Below are 16,964 nucleotides of genomic sequence, written 5' to 3'. Positions count from 1 at the left end.
CTCCGCTCCCGCATTTGATGGTGTATAGTCGGGCATTCTCACTCTTTCTCATCAGCTTTTTGCAAATTATGATCTGATATTCACAGCTGCTTTTGATAATGTATGGTTGGGCATTCGCACCTTTTTTTACCCATTTTTCAGGAATTATGGGTGGACATTCACACCGTCTTGCAGCTGAAAACATCCTCTCCCGCTTATGATCATGTGCGGTTTGATATTCGAAAATTTTCTTTCATGTTTTAAAGAAATTATTGATGGACATTCAGACCTTCTTGCAGCTGAACCCCTCTGCTCGCGCTTTTGATGGTGTATAGTAGGGCTTTCGAGCCTTTTCTTCCCGGTTTTTACAAATTATGGTTGGACATTCAGACCTTCTTGCAACCTAACACCTCCGCTCCCTCTTTTGATCATACATTGTCTGGCATTCGCACCTTGTCTTACGCGCTTTTTACAAACTTTAGTCGGACATTCAGACCTTCTTGCAGCTGAACCACCTCCGCTCCCTGTTTTGATCATGTATGGTCTGGCAATACTACCTTTTCTTACCCGTTTGTGAGTAATTTTGGCTGGACATTCACACCTACTCAAAGCCGAACAACTCCGCTACCGCATTTGATGGTGTATAGTCGGGCATTCTCACCCTTTCTCATCAGCTTTTTGCAAATTATGATCTGACATTCACACCTACTTGCAGTCGAACAGCTCTGCTCCCGCTTTTGATTATGTTTGGTTGGATATTCGAACCTTTTCTTCACTGCTTTTTACAAACTTTGTTCGGAGGTACACGTCTTCTTGAAGCCGAACACCTCCGCTTCCGCTTTTGATGGTGTATAGTCGGGCTTTCGAGCCTTTTCTTACCTGGTTTTTAGAAATTATGGTTGGACATTCAGACCTCGCAGCCGAACACCTCCGCTCCCTCTTTTGATCATACATTGTCGGTTATTCGCACCTTGTCTTACCCGCTTTTTACAAACTATAGTCAGACATTCACACGTTGCAGCTGAACCACCTCTGCTCCCTGTTTTGATTATGTATGGTCTGGCAATACTACCTTTTCTTACCCGGTTGTGAGTAATTATGGCTGGACATTCACACCTACTTGCAGTCGAACAGCTCTGCTCCCGCTTTTGATTTTGTTTGGTTGGATATTCGAACCTTTTCTTAACTGCTTTTTACAAACTTTGGTCGGACGTTCACACCTTCTTGCAGCCGAACAACTCCACTCCCGCTATTTATTGTGTACAGTCGGGTAGTTTAACCTTTTCTTACCCGCTTTTTACCAACTATGGTCGGACATTCACACCGTCTTACAGCGGAACACCTCCGCTTCCGCTTTTGATGGTGTATAGTCGGGCATGCGAACCTTTTCTTACCCGCTTTTTACAAACTATGGTCGGACATTCAAACCTTCTTGTAGCCGAAAGCCTCCGCTGCCTCTTTTGATCATACATTGTCGGGCATTCGCACCCTTTCTTACCCGCTTTTTATAAAACCATGGTCGGACTGTCAAAACTTCTTGTAGCCGAACACATCTGCTCCCGCTATCGATTGTGTACAGTTGGGTTTTTTAACCTTTTCTTACCCGCTTTTTACCAGCTCTGGTCGGACATTCACACCTTCTTACAGCGGAACACGTCCGCTCCCTCTTTTGATGGTGTATTTTCGGTCATTCAAACCTTTTCTTACCCGCTTTTTACAAACTATGCTCGGACATTCAGACCTTGCAGCTGAATCACCTCCGCTCCCTGTTTTGATTATGTATGGTCTGGCAATACTACCTTTTCTTACCCGTTTGTGAGTAATTATGGCTGGACATTCACACCTACTTTCAGCAGAACACCACCTCTCTCGCTTTTGATGATGTATGGACCGGCATTCTTACCTTTTCTAACACATTTTTCAGCAATTATGGTCGGACATTCCCACCTACTCAGAGCCGAACACCTCCGTTCCCGCATTTGATGGTGTATAGTCGGGCATTCTCACTCTTTCTCATCAGCTTTTTGCAAATTATGATCTGATATTCACAGCTGCTTTTGATAATGTATGGTTGGGCATTCGCACCTTTTTTTACCCATTTTTCAGGAATTATGGGTGGACATTCACACCGTCTTGCAGCTGAAAACATCCTCTCCCGCTTATGATCATGTGCGGTTTGATATTCGAAAATTTTCTTTCATGTTTTAAAGAAATTATTGATGGACATTCAGACCTTCTTGCAGCTGAACCCCTCTGCTCGCGCTTTTGATGGTGTATAGTAGGGCTTTCGAGCCTTTTCTTCCCGGTTTTTACAAATTATGGTTGGACATTCAGACCTTCTTGCAACCTAACACCTCCGCTCCCTCTTTTGATCATACATTGTCTGGCATTCGCACCTTGTCTTACGCGCTTTTTACAAACTTTAGTCGGACATTCAGACCTTCTTGCAGCTGAACCACCTCCGCTCCCTGTTTTGATCATGTATGGTCTGGCAATACTACCTTTTCTTACCCGTTTGTGAGTAATTTTGGCTGGACATTCACACCTACTCAAAGCCGAACAACTCCGCTACCGCATTTGATGGTGTATAGTCGGGCATTCTCACCCTTTCTCATCAGCTTTTTGCAAATTATGATCTGACATTCACACCTACTTGCAGTCGAACAGCTCTGCTCCCGCTTTTGATTATGTTTGGTTGGATATTCGAACCTTTTCTTCACTGCTTTTTACAAACTTTGTTCGGAGGTACACGTCTTCTTGAAGCCGAACACCTCCGCTTCCGCTTTTGATGGTGTATAGTCGGGCTTTCGAGCCTTTTCTTACCTGGTTTTTAGAAATTATGGTTGGACATTCAGACCTCGCAGCCGAACACCTCCGCTCCCTCTTTTGATCATACATTGTCGGTTATTCGCACCTTGTCTTACCCGCTTTTTACAAACTATAGTCAGACATTCACACGTTGCAGCTGAACCACCTCTGCTCCCTGTTTTGATTATGTATGGTCTGGCAATACTACCTTTTCTTACCCGGTTGTGAGTAATTATGGCTGGACATTCACACCTACTTGCAGTCGAACAGCTCTGCTCCCGCTTTTGATTTTGTTTGGTTGGATATTCGAACCTTTTCTTAACTGCTTTTTACAAACTTTGGTCGGACGTTCACACCTTCTTGCAGCCGAACAACTCCACTCCCGCTATTTATTGTGTACAGTCGGGTAGTTTAACCTTTTCTTACCCGCTTTTTACCAACTATGGTCGGACATTCACACCGTCTTACAGCGGAACACCTCCGCTTCCGCTTTTGATGGTGTATAGTCGGGCATGCGAACCTTTTCTTACCCGCTTTTTACAAACTATGGTCGGACATTCAAACCTTCTTGTAGCCGAAAGCCTCCGCTGCCTCTTTTGATCATACATTGTCGGGCATTCGCACCCTTTCTTACCCGCTTTTTATAAAACCATGGTCGGACTGTCAAAACTTCTTGTAGCCGAACACATCTGCTCCCGCTATCGATTGTGTACAGTTGGGTTTTTTAACCTTTTCTTACCCGCTTTTTACCAGCTCTGGTCGGACATTCACACCTTCTTACAGCGGAACACGTCCGCTCCCTCTTTTGATGGTGTATTTTCGGTCATTCAAACCTTTTCTTACCCGCTTTTTACAAACTATGCTCGGACATTCAGACCTTCTTGCAGCTGAATCACCTCCGCTCCCTGTTTTGATTATGTATGGTCTGGCAATACTACCTTTTCTTACCCGTTTGTGAGTAATTATGGCTGGACATTCACACCTACTTTCAGCAGAACACCACCTCTCTCGCTTTTGATGATGTATGGACCGGCATTCTTACCTTTTCTAACACATTTTTCAGCAATTATGGTCGGACATTCCCACCTACTCAGAGCCGAACACCTCCGTTCCCGCATTTGATGGTGTATAGTCGGGCATTCTCACTCTTTCTCATCAGCTTTTTGCAAATTATGATCTGATATTCACAGCTGCTTTTGATAATGTATGGTTGGGCATTCGCACCTTTTTTTACCCATTTTTCAGGAATTATGGGTGGACATTCACACCGTCTTGCAGCTGAAAACATCCTCTCCCGCTTATGATCATGTGCGGTTTGATATTCGAAAATTTTCTTTCATGTTTTAAAGAAATTATTGATGGACATTCAGACCTTCTTGCAGCTGAACCCCTCTGCTCGCGCTTTTGATGGTGTATAGTAGGGCTTTCGAGCCTTTTCTTCCCGGTTTTTACAAATTATGGTTGGACATTCAGACCTTCTTGCAACCTAACACCTCCGCTCCCTCTTTTGATCATACATTGTCTGGCATTCGCACCTTGTCTTACGCGCTTTTTACAAACTTTAGTCGGACATTCAGACCTTCTTGCAGCTGAACCACCTCCGCTCCCTGTTTTGATCATGTATGGTCTGGCAATACTACCTTTTCTTACCCGTTTGTGAGTAATTTTGGCTGGACATTCACACCTACTCAAAGCCGAACAACTCCGCTACCGCATTTGATGGTGTATAGTCGGGCATTCTCACCCTTTCTCATCAGCTTTTTGCAAATTATGATCTGACATTCACACCTACTTGCAGTCGAACAGCTCTGCTCCCGCTTTTGATTATGTTTGGTTGGATATTCGAACCTTTTCTTAACTGCTTTTTACAAACTTTGTTTGGAGGTACACGTCTTCTTGAAGCCGAACACCTCCGCTTCCGCTTTTGATGGTGTATAGTCGGGCTTTCGAGCCTTTTCTTACCTGGTTTTTAGAAATTATGGTTGGACATTCAGACCTTGCAGCCGAACACCTCCGCTCCCTCTTTTGATCATACATTGTCGGTTATTCGCACCTTGTCTTACCCGCTTTTTGCAAACTATAGTCAGACATTCACACGTTGCAGCTGAACCACCTCTGCTCCCTGTTTTGATTATGTATGGTCTGGCAATACTACCTTTTCTTACCCGGTTGTGAGTAATTATGGCTGGACATTCACACCTACTTGCAGTCGAACAGCTCTGCTCCCGCTTTTGATTTTGTTTGGTTGGATATTCAAACCTTTTCTTAACTGCTTTTTACAAACTTTGGTCGGACGTTCACACCTTCTTGCAGCCGAACACCTCCGCTTCCGCTTTTGATAGTATATATTCGGGCATTCGAACCTTTTGTTACCCGCTTTTTACAAACCATGGGTGGACTTTCACACCTTCTTGTACCCGAACAACCCTGCTCCCGCTATTGGTGGTGTACAGTCGGGTATTTTAACCTTTTCTTACCCGCTTTTTACAAACTATGGTCGGACATTCACACCTTCTTACAGCGGAACACGTCTGCTCCACCTTTTAGTGTTCTATCACACCTTTTTTTCACCGCATTTTATGGATTATGGTTGGAAATTCTCAACCACTCTCATCCGAAGACCTCTCCTCCCGCTTTTGTGAATATATTTGAACTTTAGTCGGACATTCACACCTTCTTGCAGCTGAACCACCTCCGCTCCCTGTTTTGATCATGTATGATCTGGCAATACTACATTTTCTTACCTGTTTGTGAGTAATTATGGCTGGACATTCACACCTACTTTCAGCAGAACACCACCTCTCTCGCTTTTGATGATGTATGGACCGGCATTCTTACCTTTTCTAACACATTTTTCAGCAATTATGGTCGGAGATTCACACCTACTAACAGACGAACAACTCCGCTCCCGCATTTGATGGTGTATAGTTGTTGTTTTGCAAATTATGATCTGACATTCACACTTACTTGCAGTCGAACAGTTCTGCTCCCGCTTTTGATTATGTTTGGTTGGATATTCGAAACTTTTCTTAACTGCTTTTTACAAACTTTGGTTGGACGTTCAAACCCTCTTGTAGCCGAACACATCCACAGCTGCTTTTGATGATGTATGGTTGGGTATTCGCACCTTTTTTTTACCCATTTTTCAGTAATTATGGGTGGACATTCACACCTTCTTGCAGCTGAACACCTCCTCTCCCACTTATGATCATGTGCGGTTTGATTTTCAAAATTTTTACTTTAATTTTTTCTAGCAATTATTGATGGACATTCAGACCTTCTTGCAGCTGAACAACTCCGCTCCCTCTTTTGATCATAAATTGTCGGGCATTCGAACCTTTTCTTACCCGCTTTTTACAAAACTTGGTCGGACTTTCACACCTTTTAGTAGCCGAACAACTCCGCTCCCGCTATTGATTGTGTACAGTCGGGTATTTTAACCTTTTCTTACCCGCTTTTTACCAACTATGGTCGGACATTCATAACTTCTTACAACGGAACACCTCCGCTCCTTATTTTGATGATGTATGGTTGGGCATTCAAACCTACTTGTTGCCCGCTTTTCATTAATTATGGGTGGACATTCACACCTTGTCGCAGCCAAACACCTCCGCTCCCTGTTTTGATGGTGTATAATGGTGGACATTCGCACCTTTTCTCACCCGCTTTTTACTATGGTCGGCCATTCACAGCTTCCTCTCCACCATACTTGTATGGTGGGATATTCACACCCACTTGCATCCGAAGACCTCCGCCCCCACTTTTGTTGATATTTAGTCGGTCATTCGCACCTTACCCGCTTTTGGCAAACTATGGCCTTCTTGCAGCCAAACACCTGATCTCGCTTTTGATGATGTAAGGTTGGGCATTCAGACCTTGCTTCACCTACTTTTCACCAAATATAGTCGGACATTCACACCTTCTTGCAGCCGAACACTTCCGCTCCACTTTTGAGTGTTCTATGTAGCATTCACACCTTTTTCTTCACCGCATTTTATAGATTATGGTTGGAAATTCTCACCCACTCTCATCCGAAGACCTCTCCTCCCGCTTTTGTTAATGTATAGTCGGGCATGAGAACCTTTTCTTACCCGCTTTTTACAAATTATGGTTGGACATTCACACCTACTTGCAGCCGAATACTGATACTGATCCTCCCGTAATAAAATGGTCGGATCTTATCAAACACACTTTGTTTCTTGTGACAATCAAGTCAGCGAAACAGCGTATACACGTCAAGACACTGAATCAAGTTTGCCACAAGAACTCATAAGTTTGGCAGTATTGCTCTGCCGTCAGCAATCATACACCCATTTTATTTTCGTGAGACATGTGCAGGCACCTGTTCATCTACTGTTCTATCACTATGAATTAGTTTATCTATTATCAATAAGGATACTTCTACAACTACTATCAAAGTATGTCCGGACTTCTTATGTTGTCAGTTGCTATATATGAATAAGTGGGTAGCTACTGACAAGCATTAAGCATGTCACACAGCCCAAACATATAACATTTCAGGACACACCACACAGTTAACAACCACAGTGAAGCGTGTCAAAGCCCAAACATGTAACATTCAACGGGACACTTACACAACACATTCAAATCAAACAGTCAGACAACATACAAGAACATATACCCCAGCCGGCATTGCTCCCTGCCTATTTTCCTACAGCTCACTATGTGTGCGCACACCTTTATTCACAAACTCTTCAACTTATACTCTTTTACCGAAGCTGCTACAGCTCGATTGGCCGAATACCCTTAGATCCTATTTCGGTGAATTTGACATCTGCCTTACATGTAACAGATTAGCGATTTAGTTTGAGTGAAGGAATTCATTTTATAGCAAAATCCCAAATCGTGAAGAACTCATGAAAGTAAGCTTATTCTCGGATTCATGAAACTTTAGATTTGCTCTGTCTTTTACTGCAAAGTACAACGTTGTTTTTTTTGTTTAAATCTTTCTAGACATGGTAAATATGAAGGACAAAGCAGTTTTAACATAGTTTGAGTGAAGGAATTCATTTTATAGATAAAATCCCAAGAGTCTGCTGAGAAACAAGAATGAATGAGAAGTAGACTTTAACACGGCTCTAGGAGCGAGCCGAGTGTGGGCTAACCGGGAGAATTGCTTGAAAGAAACGCGACACCGAATGAGCGGTCAGAACAAAGCCTCAATACGGTTTTCCCGTGGTGTTTTTGTTGCTGCCTTGTCTTTTGCACAGAGTAAAAGACAAGGCAGCCATCGAATAGGGCCCGATTGTTCCTACTTGGTCAGCCGAGGAGCAAGGGGGGGAGCAAGCGTCTCAACCAAGCAAAGCTCACCATGGGGAAGGTGGCTATGCCAACTAGCCTGATGCCCTGCTCCCGCAGTGATGGATAATCGTACTCTGGTTTCTCTTCATAACGTACAAGTCTTTCGCCTTTTACTAAAGACTTCCGTGGAAAGCAGCACTAATGAGTTGTTTCTATTTTTGGCAGGCTTTACCTTTGCGGGTGAAGCCCTTTCCGTCTGTGCAAAAGAAATCTTGTTACTGTGCAGAGTGACTTCTCTGAGTAGAGTCGCCTTACTTGTTGCAACTGTGCCGATGTTGCTTGGATGGTGCTTGCTGGAGCGTGCGGGAGTGCAAAGTTATACCATTTAAAAGGGCTGAAGAGTGCTCAGTGCAGCGGGTGGGGGGAGGTGCAAAGTGACACTCTGGCCACCTATGGCCATAAAAAGAACACCGCTACAAGTGTGCATTGTGCCAGGAAGGGCCCTCGGACGTGAACCAGTGGACAGTTATCGCTTCTCGGCCTTTTGGCTAAGATCAAGTGTAGTACCTGTTCTTATCAGTTTAATATCTGATATGGCCTTTGTACGAGGACTACATATTAAATGGATTTTTAGCAATAGGAGTTGAAAAAGGAGCTTGCTCCGTTCACTCCAAGCATCGACCCGGTACTGCAGTGCCGCTGGGAACGGTGCGCTCTTCTCTGCTCTTGTGAAAAAGCAAACAGTGGTGCAGGATGGAAGTTTCAGGGAGCCCAAGATGAAACTTTCTTTTAGTCTGCTGAGAAAAGAGAGTGAATGCGAAGTAGACTTTAACACAGCTCTGGGGGCGAGCCGAGTGCGGGCTAACCGGGAGAATTGCTTGAAAGAAACGCGACACTGAATGAGCGGTCAGAACAAAGCCTCAATACGGTGTTCCCGTGGTGTTTGTGGCTGCCTTGTCTTTTGCACAGAGTAAAAGACAAGGCAGCCATCGAATAGGGCCCGATTTTTCCTACTTGGTCAGCCGAGGAGCAAGGAGGGGGAGCAAGCGTCTCAACCAAGCAAAGCTCACCATGGGGAAGGTGGCTATGCCAACTAGCCTGATGCCCTGCTCCCGCAGTGACAGATAATCGTACTCTGGTTTCTCTTCATAATGTACAAGTCTTTCGCCTTTTACTAAAGACTTCCGTGGAGAGCAGCACTAATGAGTTGTTGCTATTTTTGGCAGGCTTTACCTTTGCGGGTGAAGCCCTTTCTGTCTGTGCAAAAGAAATCTTGTTACTGTGCAGAGTGACTTCTCTGAGTAGAGTTGCCTTACTTGTTGCGACTGTGCCGACGTTTGAAGCTGGAGTGCAAAGTTGTTGCTTGAATGGTGCTCGCTGGAGCGTGCGGGAGTGCAAAGTTATACCATTTAAAAGGGCTGAAGAGTGCTCAGTGCAGCGGGTGGGCGGAGATGCAAAGTGACACTCTGGCCACCTTTAAAACCGAGGTTACATCCAGTACCAGGGGCAGCCCAAGCTCTGCCGCAAGTGTGGTGAGCATGGGCACCTGGTTGAGGCTTGTACCAAGGTGATATGTGGGAAGTGCAGAGAAATTGGGGACACTTTTGGAGAGTGTCCAAATGGCAGGAAATGTAATCTCTGTGGAGAATTAAATCACCTCTTCTGAGATTGCCCTAAATCTTTTGCCAACAAATTAAAGACGGTAAAGCCACAGTCAAGCCAACAAAGAGAAGGACCAGAGGTGGCAGTTGGTGAACAAAGTGAAGAGGTTGACCCAATAAATTCAAACTTCCCGCTAAAAGCTTGGATTGGAAGTGAGGAGCAAAAAGGAGAGGGGCCTGTAGAGGCCTCACCACTCAGTGCTGAAGTCTGTGAGAATTCACAGGCAGAGGGTGGAGCTAAGCTAAATGAGGAGGAAGAGCAGACAGGTGAGTCTAGTGAAGGTACTCACCTCCCCGAAGGTCAACAGCCGAGGAGGACGGCATCTGAGTTGTCCTCTGATTCCCTTTAGCTCTGCAATCAACCCCCAGGGACTCAAAGTTAAATGCAACATTGCATCAGAGGCCAACACGAGAGTCCGAAAAGGAGAGCTAGTTTCCCAAGAAATAACCTGAGTGTGTAATTTGTTTTGATAACTTAGAAAAACGAAAATGACATACCTACTTTCCTTTATCCTTTTAATGGTTCTCACCTTCTCAACACTAAATGTGAGAAGTGTGAAATCAAAGACAAGAGCCCAGAGTATTATATCCTTCTTAGACTCCATAAAATCAGATGTGTTTTTAATACAAGAATGTGGACTACCTTTTTTGAAAAACCATAGACAATGGGAGGAAATGTGGCCCAATTTATCGATATGGAGTGGCTCAAATCAAATTAAAAATGATGGTGTGGCCATTCTAATTAAAAATCCGCATGTTCTGGTGCGAGACGGACGGGCACTTTTAGCACACTTGAATTTTATGGGGCAAGACTTTAACCTCTTAAATATTTATGGTTTCAATGGAAAAAATGACAGGTATGACCTTTTAGAAGATTACTCACAAACGGGTAAGAAATGGTAGTATTGCCAGACAATACATGATCAAAACAGGGAGCGGAGGTGGTTCAGCTGCAAGGTGTGAATTTCTGACTAAAGTTTGTAAAAAGCGCGTAAGACAAGGTGCGAATGCCCAACAATGTATGATCAAAAGAGGGAGCGAAGGTTTTCGGCTGCAAGGTCTGAATGTCCAACCATAATTTGTAAAAACCGGGGAAGAAAAGGCTCGAAAGCCCGACTATACACCATCAAAAGCGGGAGCGGAGGTGTTCAGCTGCAAGAAGGTGTGAATGTCCGACCATAGTTGGTAAAAAGCGGGTAAGAAAAGGTTAAAATGCCCGACTGTACACCATCAAAAGCGGAAGCGGAGGTGTTCGGCTTCAAGAAGACGTGAACCTCCGAACAAAGTTTGTAAAAAGCAGTTAAGAAAAGGTTCGAATATCCAACCAAACATAATCAAAAGCGGGAGCAGAGCTTTTCGACTGCAAGTAGGTGTGAATGTCAGATCATAATTTGCAAAAAGCTGATGAGAAAGGGTGAGAATGCCCGACTATACACCATCAAATGCGGTAGCGGAGTTGTTTGTCTGTGAGTAGGTGTGAATCTGCGACCATAATTGCTGAAAAATGTGTTAGAAAAGGTAAGAATGCCGGTCCATACATCATCAAAAGCGAGAGAGGTGGTGTTCTGCTGAAAGTAGGTGTGAATGTCCAGCCATAATTACTCACAAACGGGTAAGAAAAGGTAGTATTGCCAGACCATACATGATCAAAACAGGGAGCGGAGGTGGTTCAGCTGCAACGTGTGAATGTCTGACTATAGTTTGTAAAAAGCGGGTAAGACAAGGTGCGAATGCCCGACAATGTATAATCAAAAGAGGGAGCGGAGGTGTTCGGCTGCAAGGTCTGAATGTCCAACCATAATTTCTAAAAACCGGGTAAGAAAAGGCTCAAAAGCCCGACTTTACACCATCAAAAGCGGTAGCGGAGGTGTTCAGCTGCAACGTGTGAATGTCTGACTATAGTTTGTAAAAAGCTGGTAAGACAAGGTGCGAATGCCCGACAATGTATAATCAAAAGAGGGAGCGGAGGTGTTCGGCTGCAAGGTCTGAATGTCCAACCATAATTTCTAAAAACCGGGTAAGAAAAGGCTCAAAAGCCCGACTTTACACCATCAAAAGTGGGAGCGGAGGTGTTCAGCTGCAAGAAGGTGTGAATGTTCGACTAAAGTTTGTAAAAATCTGGTAAGACAAGGTATGAATGTCCGACAATGTATGATCAAAAGCGGGAGCGGAGATGTTCAGCTGCAAGAAGGTCTGAATGTCCATCAATAATTGCTAGAAAAAATTAAAGTAAAAATTTCGAAAATCAAACCGCACATGATCATAAGTGGGAGAGGAGGTGTTCAGCTGCAAGAAGGTGTGAATGTCCACCCATAATTCCTTAAAAATGGGTAAAAAAAAAGGTGCGAATACCCAACCATACATCATCAAAAGCAGGTGTTAATGTCAGATCATAATTTGCAAAAAGCTGATGAGAAAGGGTGAGAATGCCCGACTATACACCATCAAATGCGGGAGCGGAGTTGTTTGTCTGTGAGTAGGTGTGAATCTGCGACCATAATTGCTGAAAAATGTGTTAGAAAAGGTAAGAATGCCGGTCCATACATCATCAAAAGCGAGAGAGGTGGTGTTCTGCTGAAAGTAGGTGTGAATGTCCAGCCATAATTACTCACAAACGGGTAAAAAAAAGTAGTATTGCCAGACCATACATGATCAAAACAGGGAGCGGAGGTGGTTCAGCTGCAAGAAGGTGTGAATGTCCGACTAAAGTTCAAATATATTAACAAAAGCGGGAGGAGAGGTCTTCGGATAGATTGGTTGAGAATTTCCAACCATAATCTATAAAATGCGGTGAAAAAAAGGTGTGATAGAACACTAAAAGGTGGAGCGGAAGTGTTCGGCTGCAAGAAGGTGTGAATGTCCGACTATATTTGGTGAAAAGCAGGTGAAGCAAGGTCTGAATGCCCAACCTTACATCATCAAAAGTGAGATCAGAGGTGTTTGGCTGCAAGAAGGCCATAGTTTGCCAAAAGCGGGTAAGGTGCGAATGACCGACTAAATATCAACAAAAGTGGGGGCGGAGGTCTTCGGATGCAAGTGGGTGTGAATATCCCACCATACAAGTATGGTGGAGAGGAAGCTGTGAATTGCTGACCATAGTTTGCAAAAAGCGGGTGAGAAAAGGTGCGAATGTCCAACCATACACCATCAAAACAGGGAGCGGAGGTGTTTGGCTGCGACAAGGTGTGAATGTCCACCCATAATTAATGAAAAGCGGGCAAGAAGTAGGTTCGAATGCCCAACCACTCATCATCAAAAGCAGGAGTGGATGTGTTCGGCTATAAAAAGGTTTGAATGTCCGAGCATAATTTGTAAAAAGCGGGTAAGAAAAGGTTCGAATGCCCGAACATACACCATCAAAAGAGGGAGCGGAGGTGTTCCGCTGTAAGAAGGTGTGAATGTCCGACCAGAGTTGGTAAAAAGCGGGTAAGAAAAGGTTAAAAAACCCGACTGTACACAATCAATAGCGGGAGCAGATGTGTTCGGCTACAAGAAGGTGTGACAGTCCGACCATGGTTTGTAAAAAGCGGGTAAGAAAAGGTGCAAATGCCCGACAATGTATGATCAAAAGAGGGAGCGGAGCTTTTCGGCTACAAGAAGGTTTGAATGTCCGACCATAGTTTGTAAAAAGCGGGTAAGAAAAGGTTCGAATGCCCGACTATACACCATCAAAAGCGGAAGCGGAGGTGTTCCGCTGTAGACGGTGTGAATGTCCGACCATAGTTGTTAAAAAGCGGGTAAGAAAAGGTTAAACTACACGACTGTACACAATCAATAGCGGGAGTGGAGTTGTTCGGCTACAAGAAGGTGTGAAAGTCCGACCATGGTTTGTAAAAAACGGGTAAGAAAAGGTTCGAATTCCCGAATATATACCATCAAAAGCGGAAGCGGAGGTGTTCGGTTGCAAGAAGGTGTGAACGTCCGACCAAAGTTTGTAAAAAGCAGTTAAGAAAAGGTTCGAATATCCAACCAAACAAAATCAAAAGCAGGAGCAGAGCTGTTCGACTGCAAGTAGGTGTGAATGTCCAGCCATAATTACTCACAAACGGGTAAGAAAAGGTAGTATTGCCACTCCATACATGATCAAAACAGGGAGCGGAGGTGGTTCAGCTGCAACGTGTGAATGTCTGACTATAGTTTGTAAAAAGCGGGTAAGACAAGGTGCGAATGCCCGACAATGTATGATCAAAAGTGGGAGCGGAGGTGTTCGGCTGCAAGGTCTGAATATCCAACCATAATTTCTAAAAACCGGGTAAGAAAAGGCTCGAAAGCCCGACTTTACACCATCAAAAGCGGGAGCGGAGGTGTTCAGCTGCAAGAAGGTGTGAATGTTCGACTAAAGTTTGTAAAAATCTGGTAAGACAAGGTATGGATGTCCGACAATGTATGATCAAAAGCGGGAGCGGAGGTGTTCATCTGCAAGCAGGTCTGAATGTCCATCAATAATTGCTAGAAAACATGAAAGTAAAAATTTCTAAAATCAAACCACACATGATCATAAGTGGGAGAGGAGGTGTTCAGCTGCAAGAAGGTGTGAATATCCACCCATAATTCCTGAAAAATGGGTAAAAAAAAGGTGCGAATGCCCAACCATACATCATCAAAAGCAGCTGTGGATGTGTTCGGCTACAAGAAGGTGTGAAGGTCCAACCAAAGTTTGTAAAAAGCAGTTAAGAAAAGGTTCGAATATCCAACCAAACATAATCAAAAGCGGGAGCAGAACTCTTCGACTGCAAGTAGGTGTGGATGTCAGATCATGATTTGCAAAAAGCTGATGAGAAACGGTGAGAATGCCCGACTATACACCATCAAATGCGGGAGCGGAGTTGTTTGTCTGTGAGTAGGTGTGAATCTGCGACCATAATTGCTGAAAAATGTGTTAGAAAAGGTAAGAATGCCGGTCCATACATCATCAAAAGCGAGAGAGGTGGTGTTCTGCTGAAAGTAGGTGTGAATGTCCAGCCATAATTACTCACGATCGGGTAAGAAAAGGTAGTATTGCCAGACCATACATGATCAAAACAGGGAGCGGAGGTGGTTCAGCTGCAACGTGTGAATGTCTGACTATAGTTTGTAAAAAGCGGGTAAGACAAGGTGCGAATGCCCGACAATGTATAATCAAAAGAGGGAGCGGAGGTGTTCAGCTGCAAGAAGGTGTGAATGTTCGACTAAAGTTTGTAAAAATCTGGTAAGACAAGGTGCGAATGCCCGACAATGTATGATCAAAAGCGGGAGCGGAGGTGTTCAGCTGCAAGAAGGTCTGAATGTCCATCAATAATTGCTAGAAAAAAATAAAGTAAAAATTTCGAAAATCAAACCGCACATGATCATAAGTGGGAGAGGAGGTGTTCAGCTGCAAGAAGGTGTGAATGTCCACCCATAATTGCTGAAAAATGGGTAAAAAAAAGGTGCGAATACCCAACCATACATCATCAAAAGCAGGTGTTAATGTCAGATCATAATTTGCAAAAAGCTTATGAGAAAGGGTGAGAATGCCCGACTATACACCATCAAATGCGGGAGCGGAGTTGTTTGTCTGTGAGTAGGTGTGAATCTCCGACCATAATTGCTGAAAAATGTGTTAGAAAAGGTAAGAATGCCGGTCCATACATCATCAAAAGCGAGAGAAGTGGTGTTCTGCTGAAAGTAGGTGTGAATGTCCAGCCATAATTACTCACAAACGGGTAAGAAAAGGTAGTATTGCCAGACCATACATGATCAAAACAGGGAGCGGAGGTGGTTCAGCTGCAAGAAGGTGTGAATGTCCGACTAAAGTTCAAATATATTAACAAAAGCGGGAGGAGAGGTCTTCGGATGAGAGTGGTTGAGAATTTCCAACCATAATCTATAAAATGCGGTGAAAAAAAGGTGTGATAGAACACTAAAAGGTGGAGCGGAAGTGTTCGGCTGCAAGAAGGTGTGAATGTCCGACTATATTTGGTGAAAAGCAGGGGAAGCAAGGTCTGAATGCCCAACCTTACATCATCAAAAGCGAGATCAGAGGTGTTTGGCTGCAAGAAGGCCATAGTTTGCCAAAAGCGGGTAAGGTGCGAATGACCGACTAAATATCAACAAAAGTGGGGGCGGAGGTCTTCGGATGCAAGTGGGTGTGAATATCCCACCATACAAGTATGGTGGAGAGGAAGCTGTGAATTGCTGACCATAGTTTGCAAAAAGCGGGTGAGAAAAGGTGCGAATGTCCAACCATACGTGATCAAAACAGGGAGCGGAGGTGTTTGGCTGCGACAAGGTGTGAATGTCCACCCATAATTAATGAAAAGCGGGCAAGAAGTGGGTTCGAATGCCCAACCACACATCATCAAAAGCAGGAGTGGATGTGTTCGGCTATAAGAAGGTTTGAATGTCCGAGCATAGTTTGTAAAAAGCGGGTAAGAAAAGGTTCGAATGCCCGAACATACACCATCAAAAGAGGGAGCGGAGGTGTTCCGCTGTAAGAAGGTGTGAATGTCCGACCAGAGTTGGTAAAAAGCGGGTAAGAAAAGGTTAAAAAAACCCGACTGTACACAATCAATAGCGGGAGCAGATGTGTTCGGCTACAAGAAGGTGTGACAGTCCGACCATGGTTTGTAAAAAGCGGGTAAGAAAAAGGTGCAAATGCCCGACAATGTATGATCAAAAGAGGGAGCGGAGCTTTTCGGCTACAAGAAGGTTTGAATGTCCGACCATAGTTTGTAAAAAGCGGGTAAGAAAAGGTTCGAATGCCCGACTATACACCATCAAAAGCGGAAGCGGAGGTGTTCCGCTGTAGACGGTGTGAATGTCCGACCATAGTTGGTAAAAAGCGGGTAAGAAAAGGTTAAACTACACGACTGTACACAATCAATAGCGGGAGTGGAGTTGTTCGGCTACAAGAAGGTGTGAAAGTCCGACCATGGTTTGTAAAAAACGGGTAAGATAATGTTCGAATTCCCGAATATATACCATCAAAAGCGGAAGCGGAGGTGTTCGGTTGCAAGAAGGTGTGAACGTCCGACCAAAGTTTGTAAAAAGCAGTTAAGAAAAGGTTCGAATATCCAACCAAACAAAATCAAAAGCAGGAGCAGAGCTGTTCGACTGCAAGTAGGTGTGAATGTCCAGCCATAATTACTCACAAATGGGTAAGAAAAGGTAGTATTGCCACTCCATACATGATCAAAACAGGGAGCGGAGGTGGTTCAGCTGCAACGTGTGAATGTCTGACTATAGTTTGTAAAAAGCGGGTAAGACAAGGTGCGAATGCCCGACAATGTATGA

General features: G+C 44.2%; 3 non-coding genes across 3 annotated transcripts; all 3 read left to right on the top strand.

Annotated features, from left to right (window-relative positions):
• The first annotated feature begins 8,178 nt into the window (after positions 1-8,178).
• Positions 8,179-8,292, top strand: LOC140308161 (U5 spliceosomal RNA). Its single transcript, XR_011916133.1, has one exon. It is a non-coding gene; the product is annotated as a U5 spliceosomal RNA (small nuclear RNA).
• Positions 8,293-8,577: 285 nt separating this feature from the next.
• LOC140307914 (U2 spliceosomal RNA) lies at positions 8,578-8,768 on the top strand. The gene has a single exon (XR_011915935.1). It is a non-coding gene; the product is annotated as a U2 spliceosomal RNA (small nuclear RNA).
• A 411-nt stretch (positions 8,769-9,179) lies between these two features.
• Positions 9,180-9,293, top strand: LOC140308292 (U5 spliceosomal RNA). The gene has a single exon (XR_011916252.1). It is a non-coding gene; the product is annotated as a U5 spliceosomal RNA (small nuclear RNA).
• Positions 9,294-16,964: the final 7,671 nt, after the last annotated feature.

This window comes from Leuresthes tenuis, unplaced genomic scaffold, assembly GCF_036924035.1.
Source record: "Leuresthes tenuis unplaced genomic scaffold, fLeuTen1.0.hap1 SCAF_5, whole genome shotgun sequence".
NCBI classification, from domain to species: Eukaryota; Metazoa; Chordata; class Actinopteri; order Atheriniformes; family Atherinopsidae; genus Leuresthes; species Leuresthes tenuis.
The sequence above is the reverse complement of the archived record's forward strand: the minus strand, read 5'-3'. Positions and strand labels throughout refer to the sequence as shown.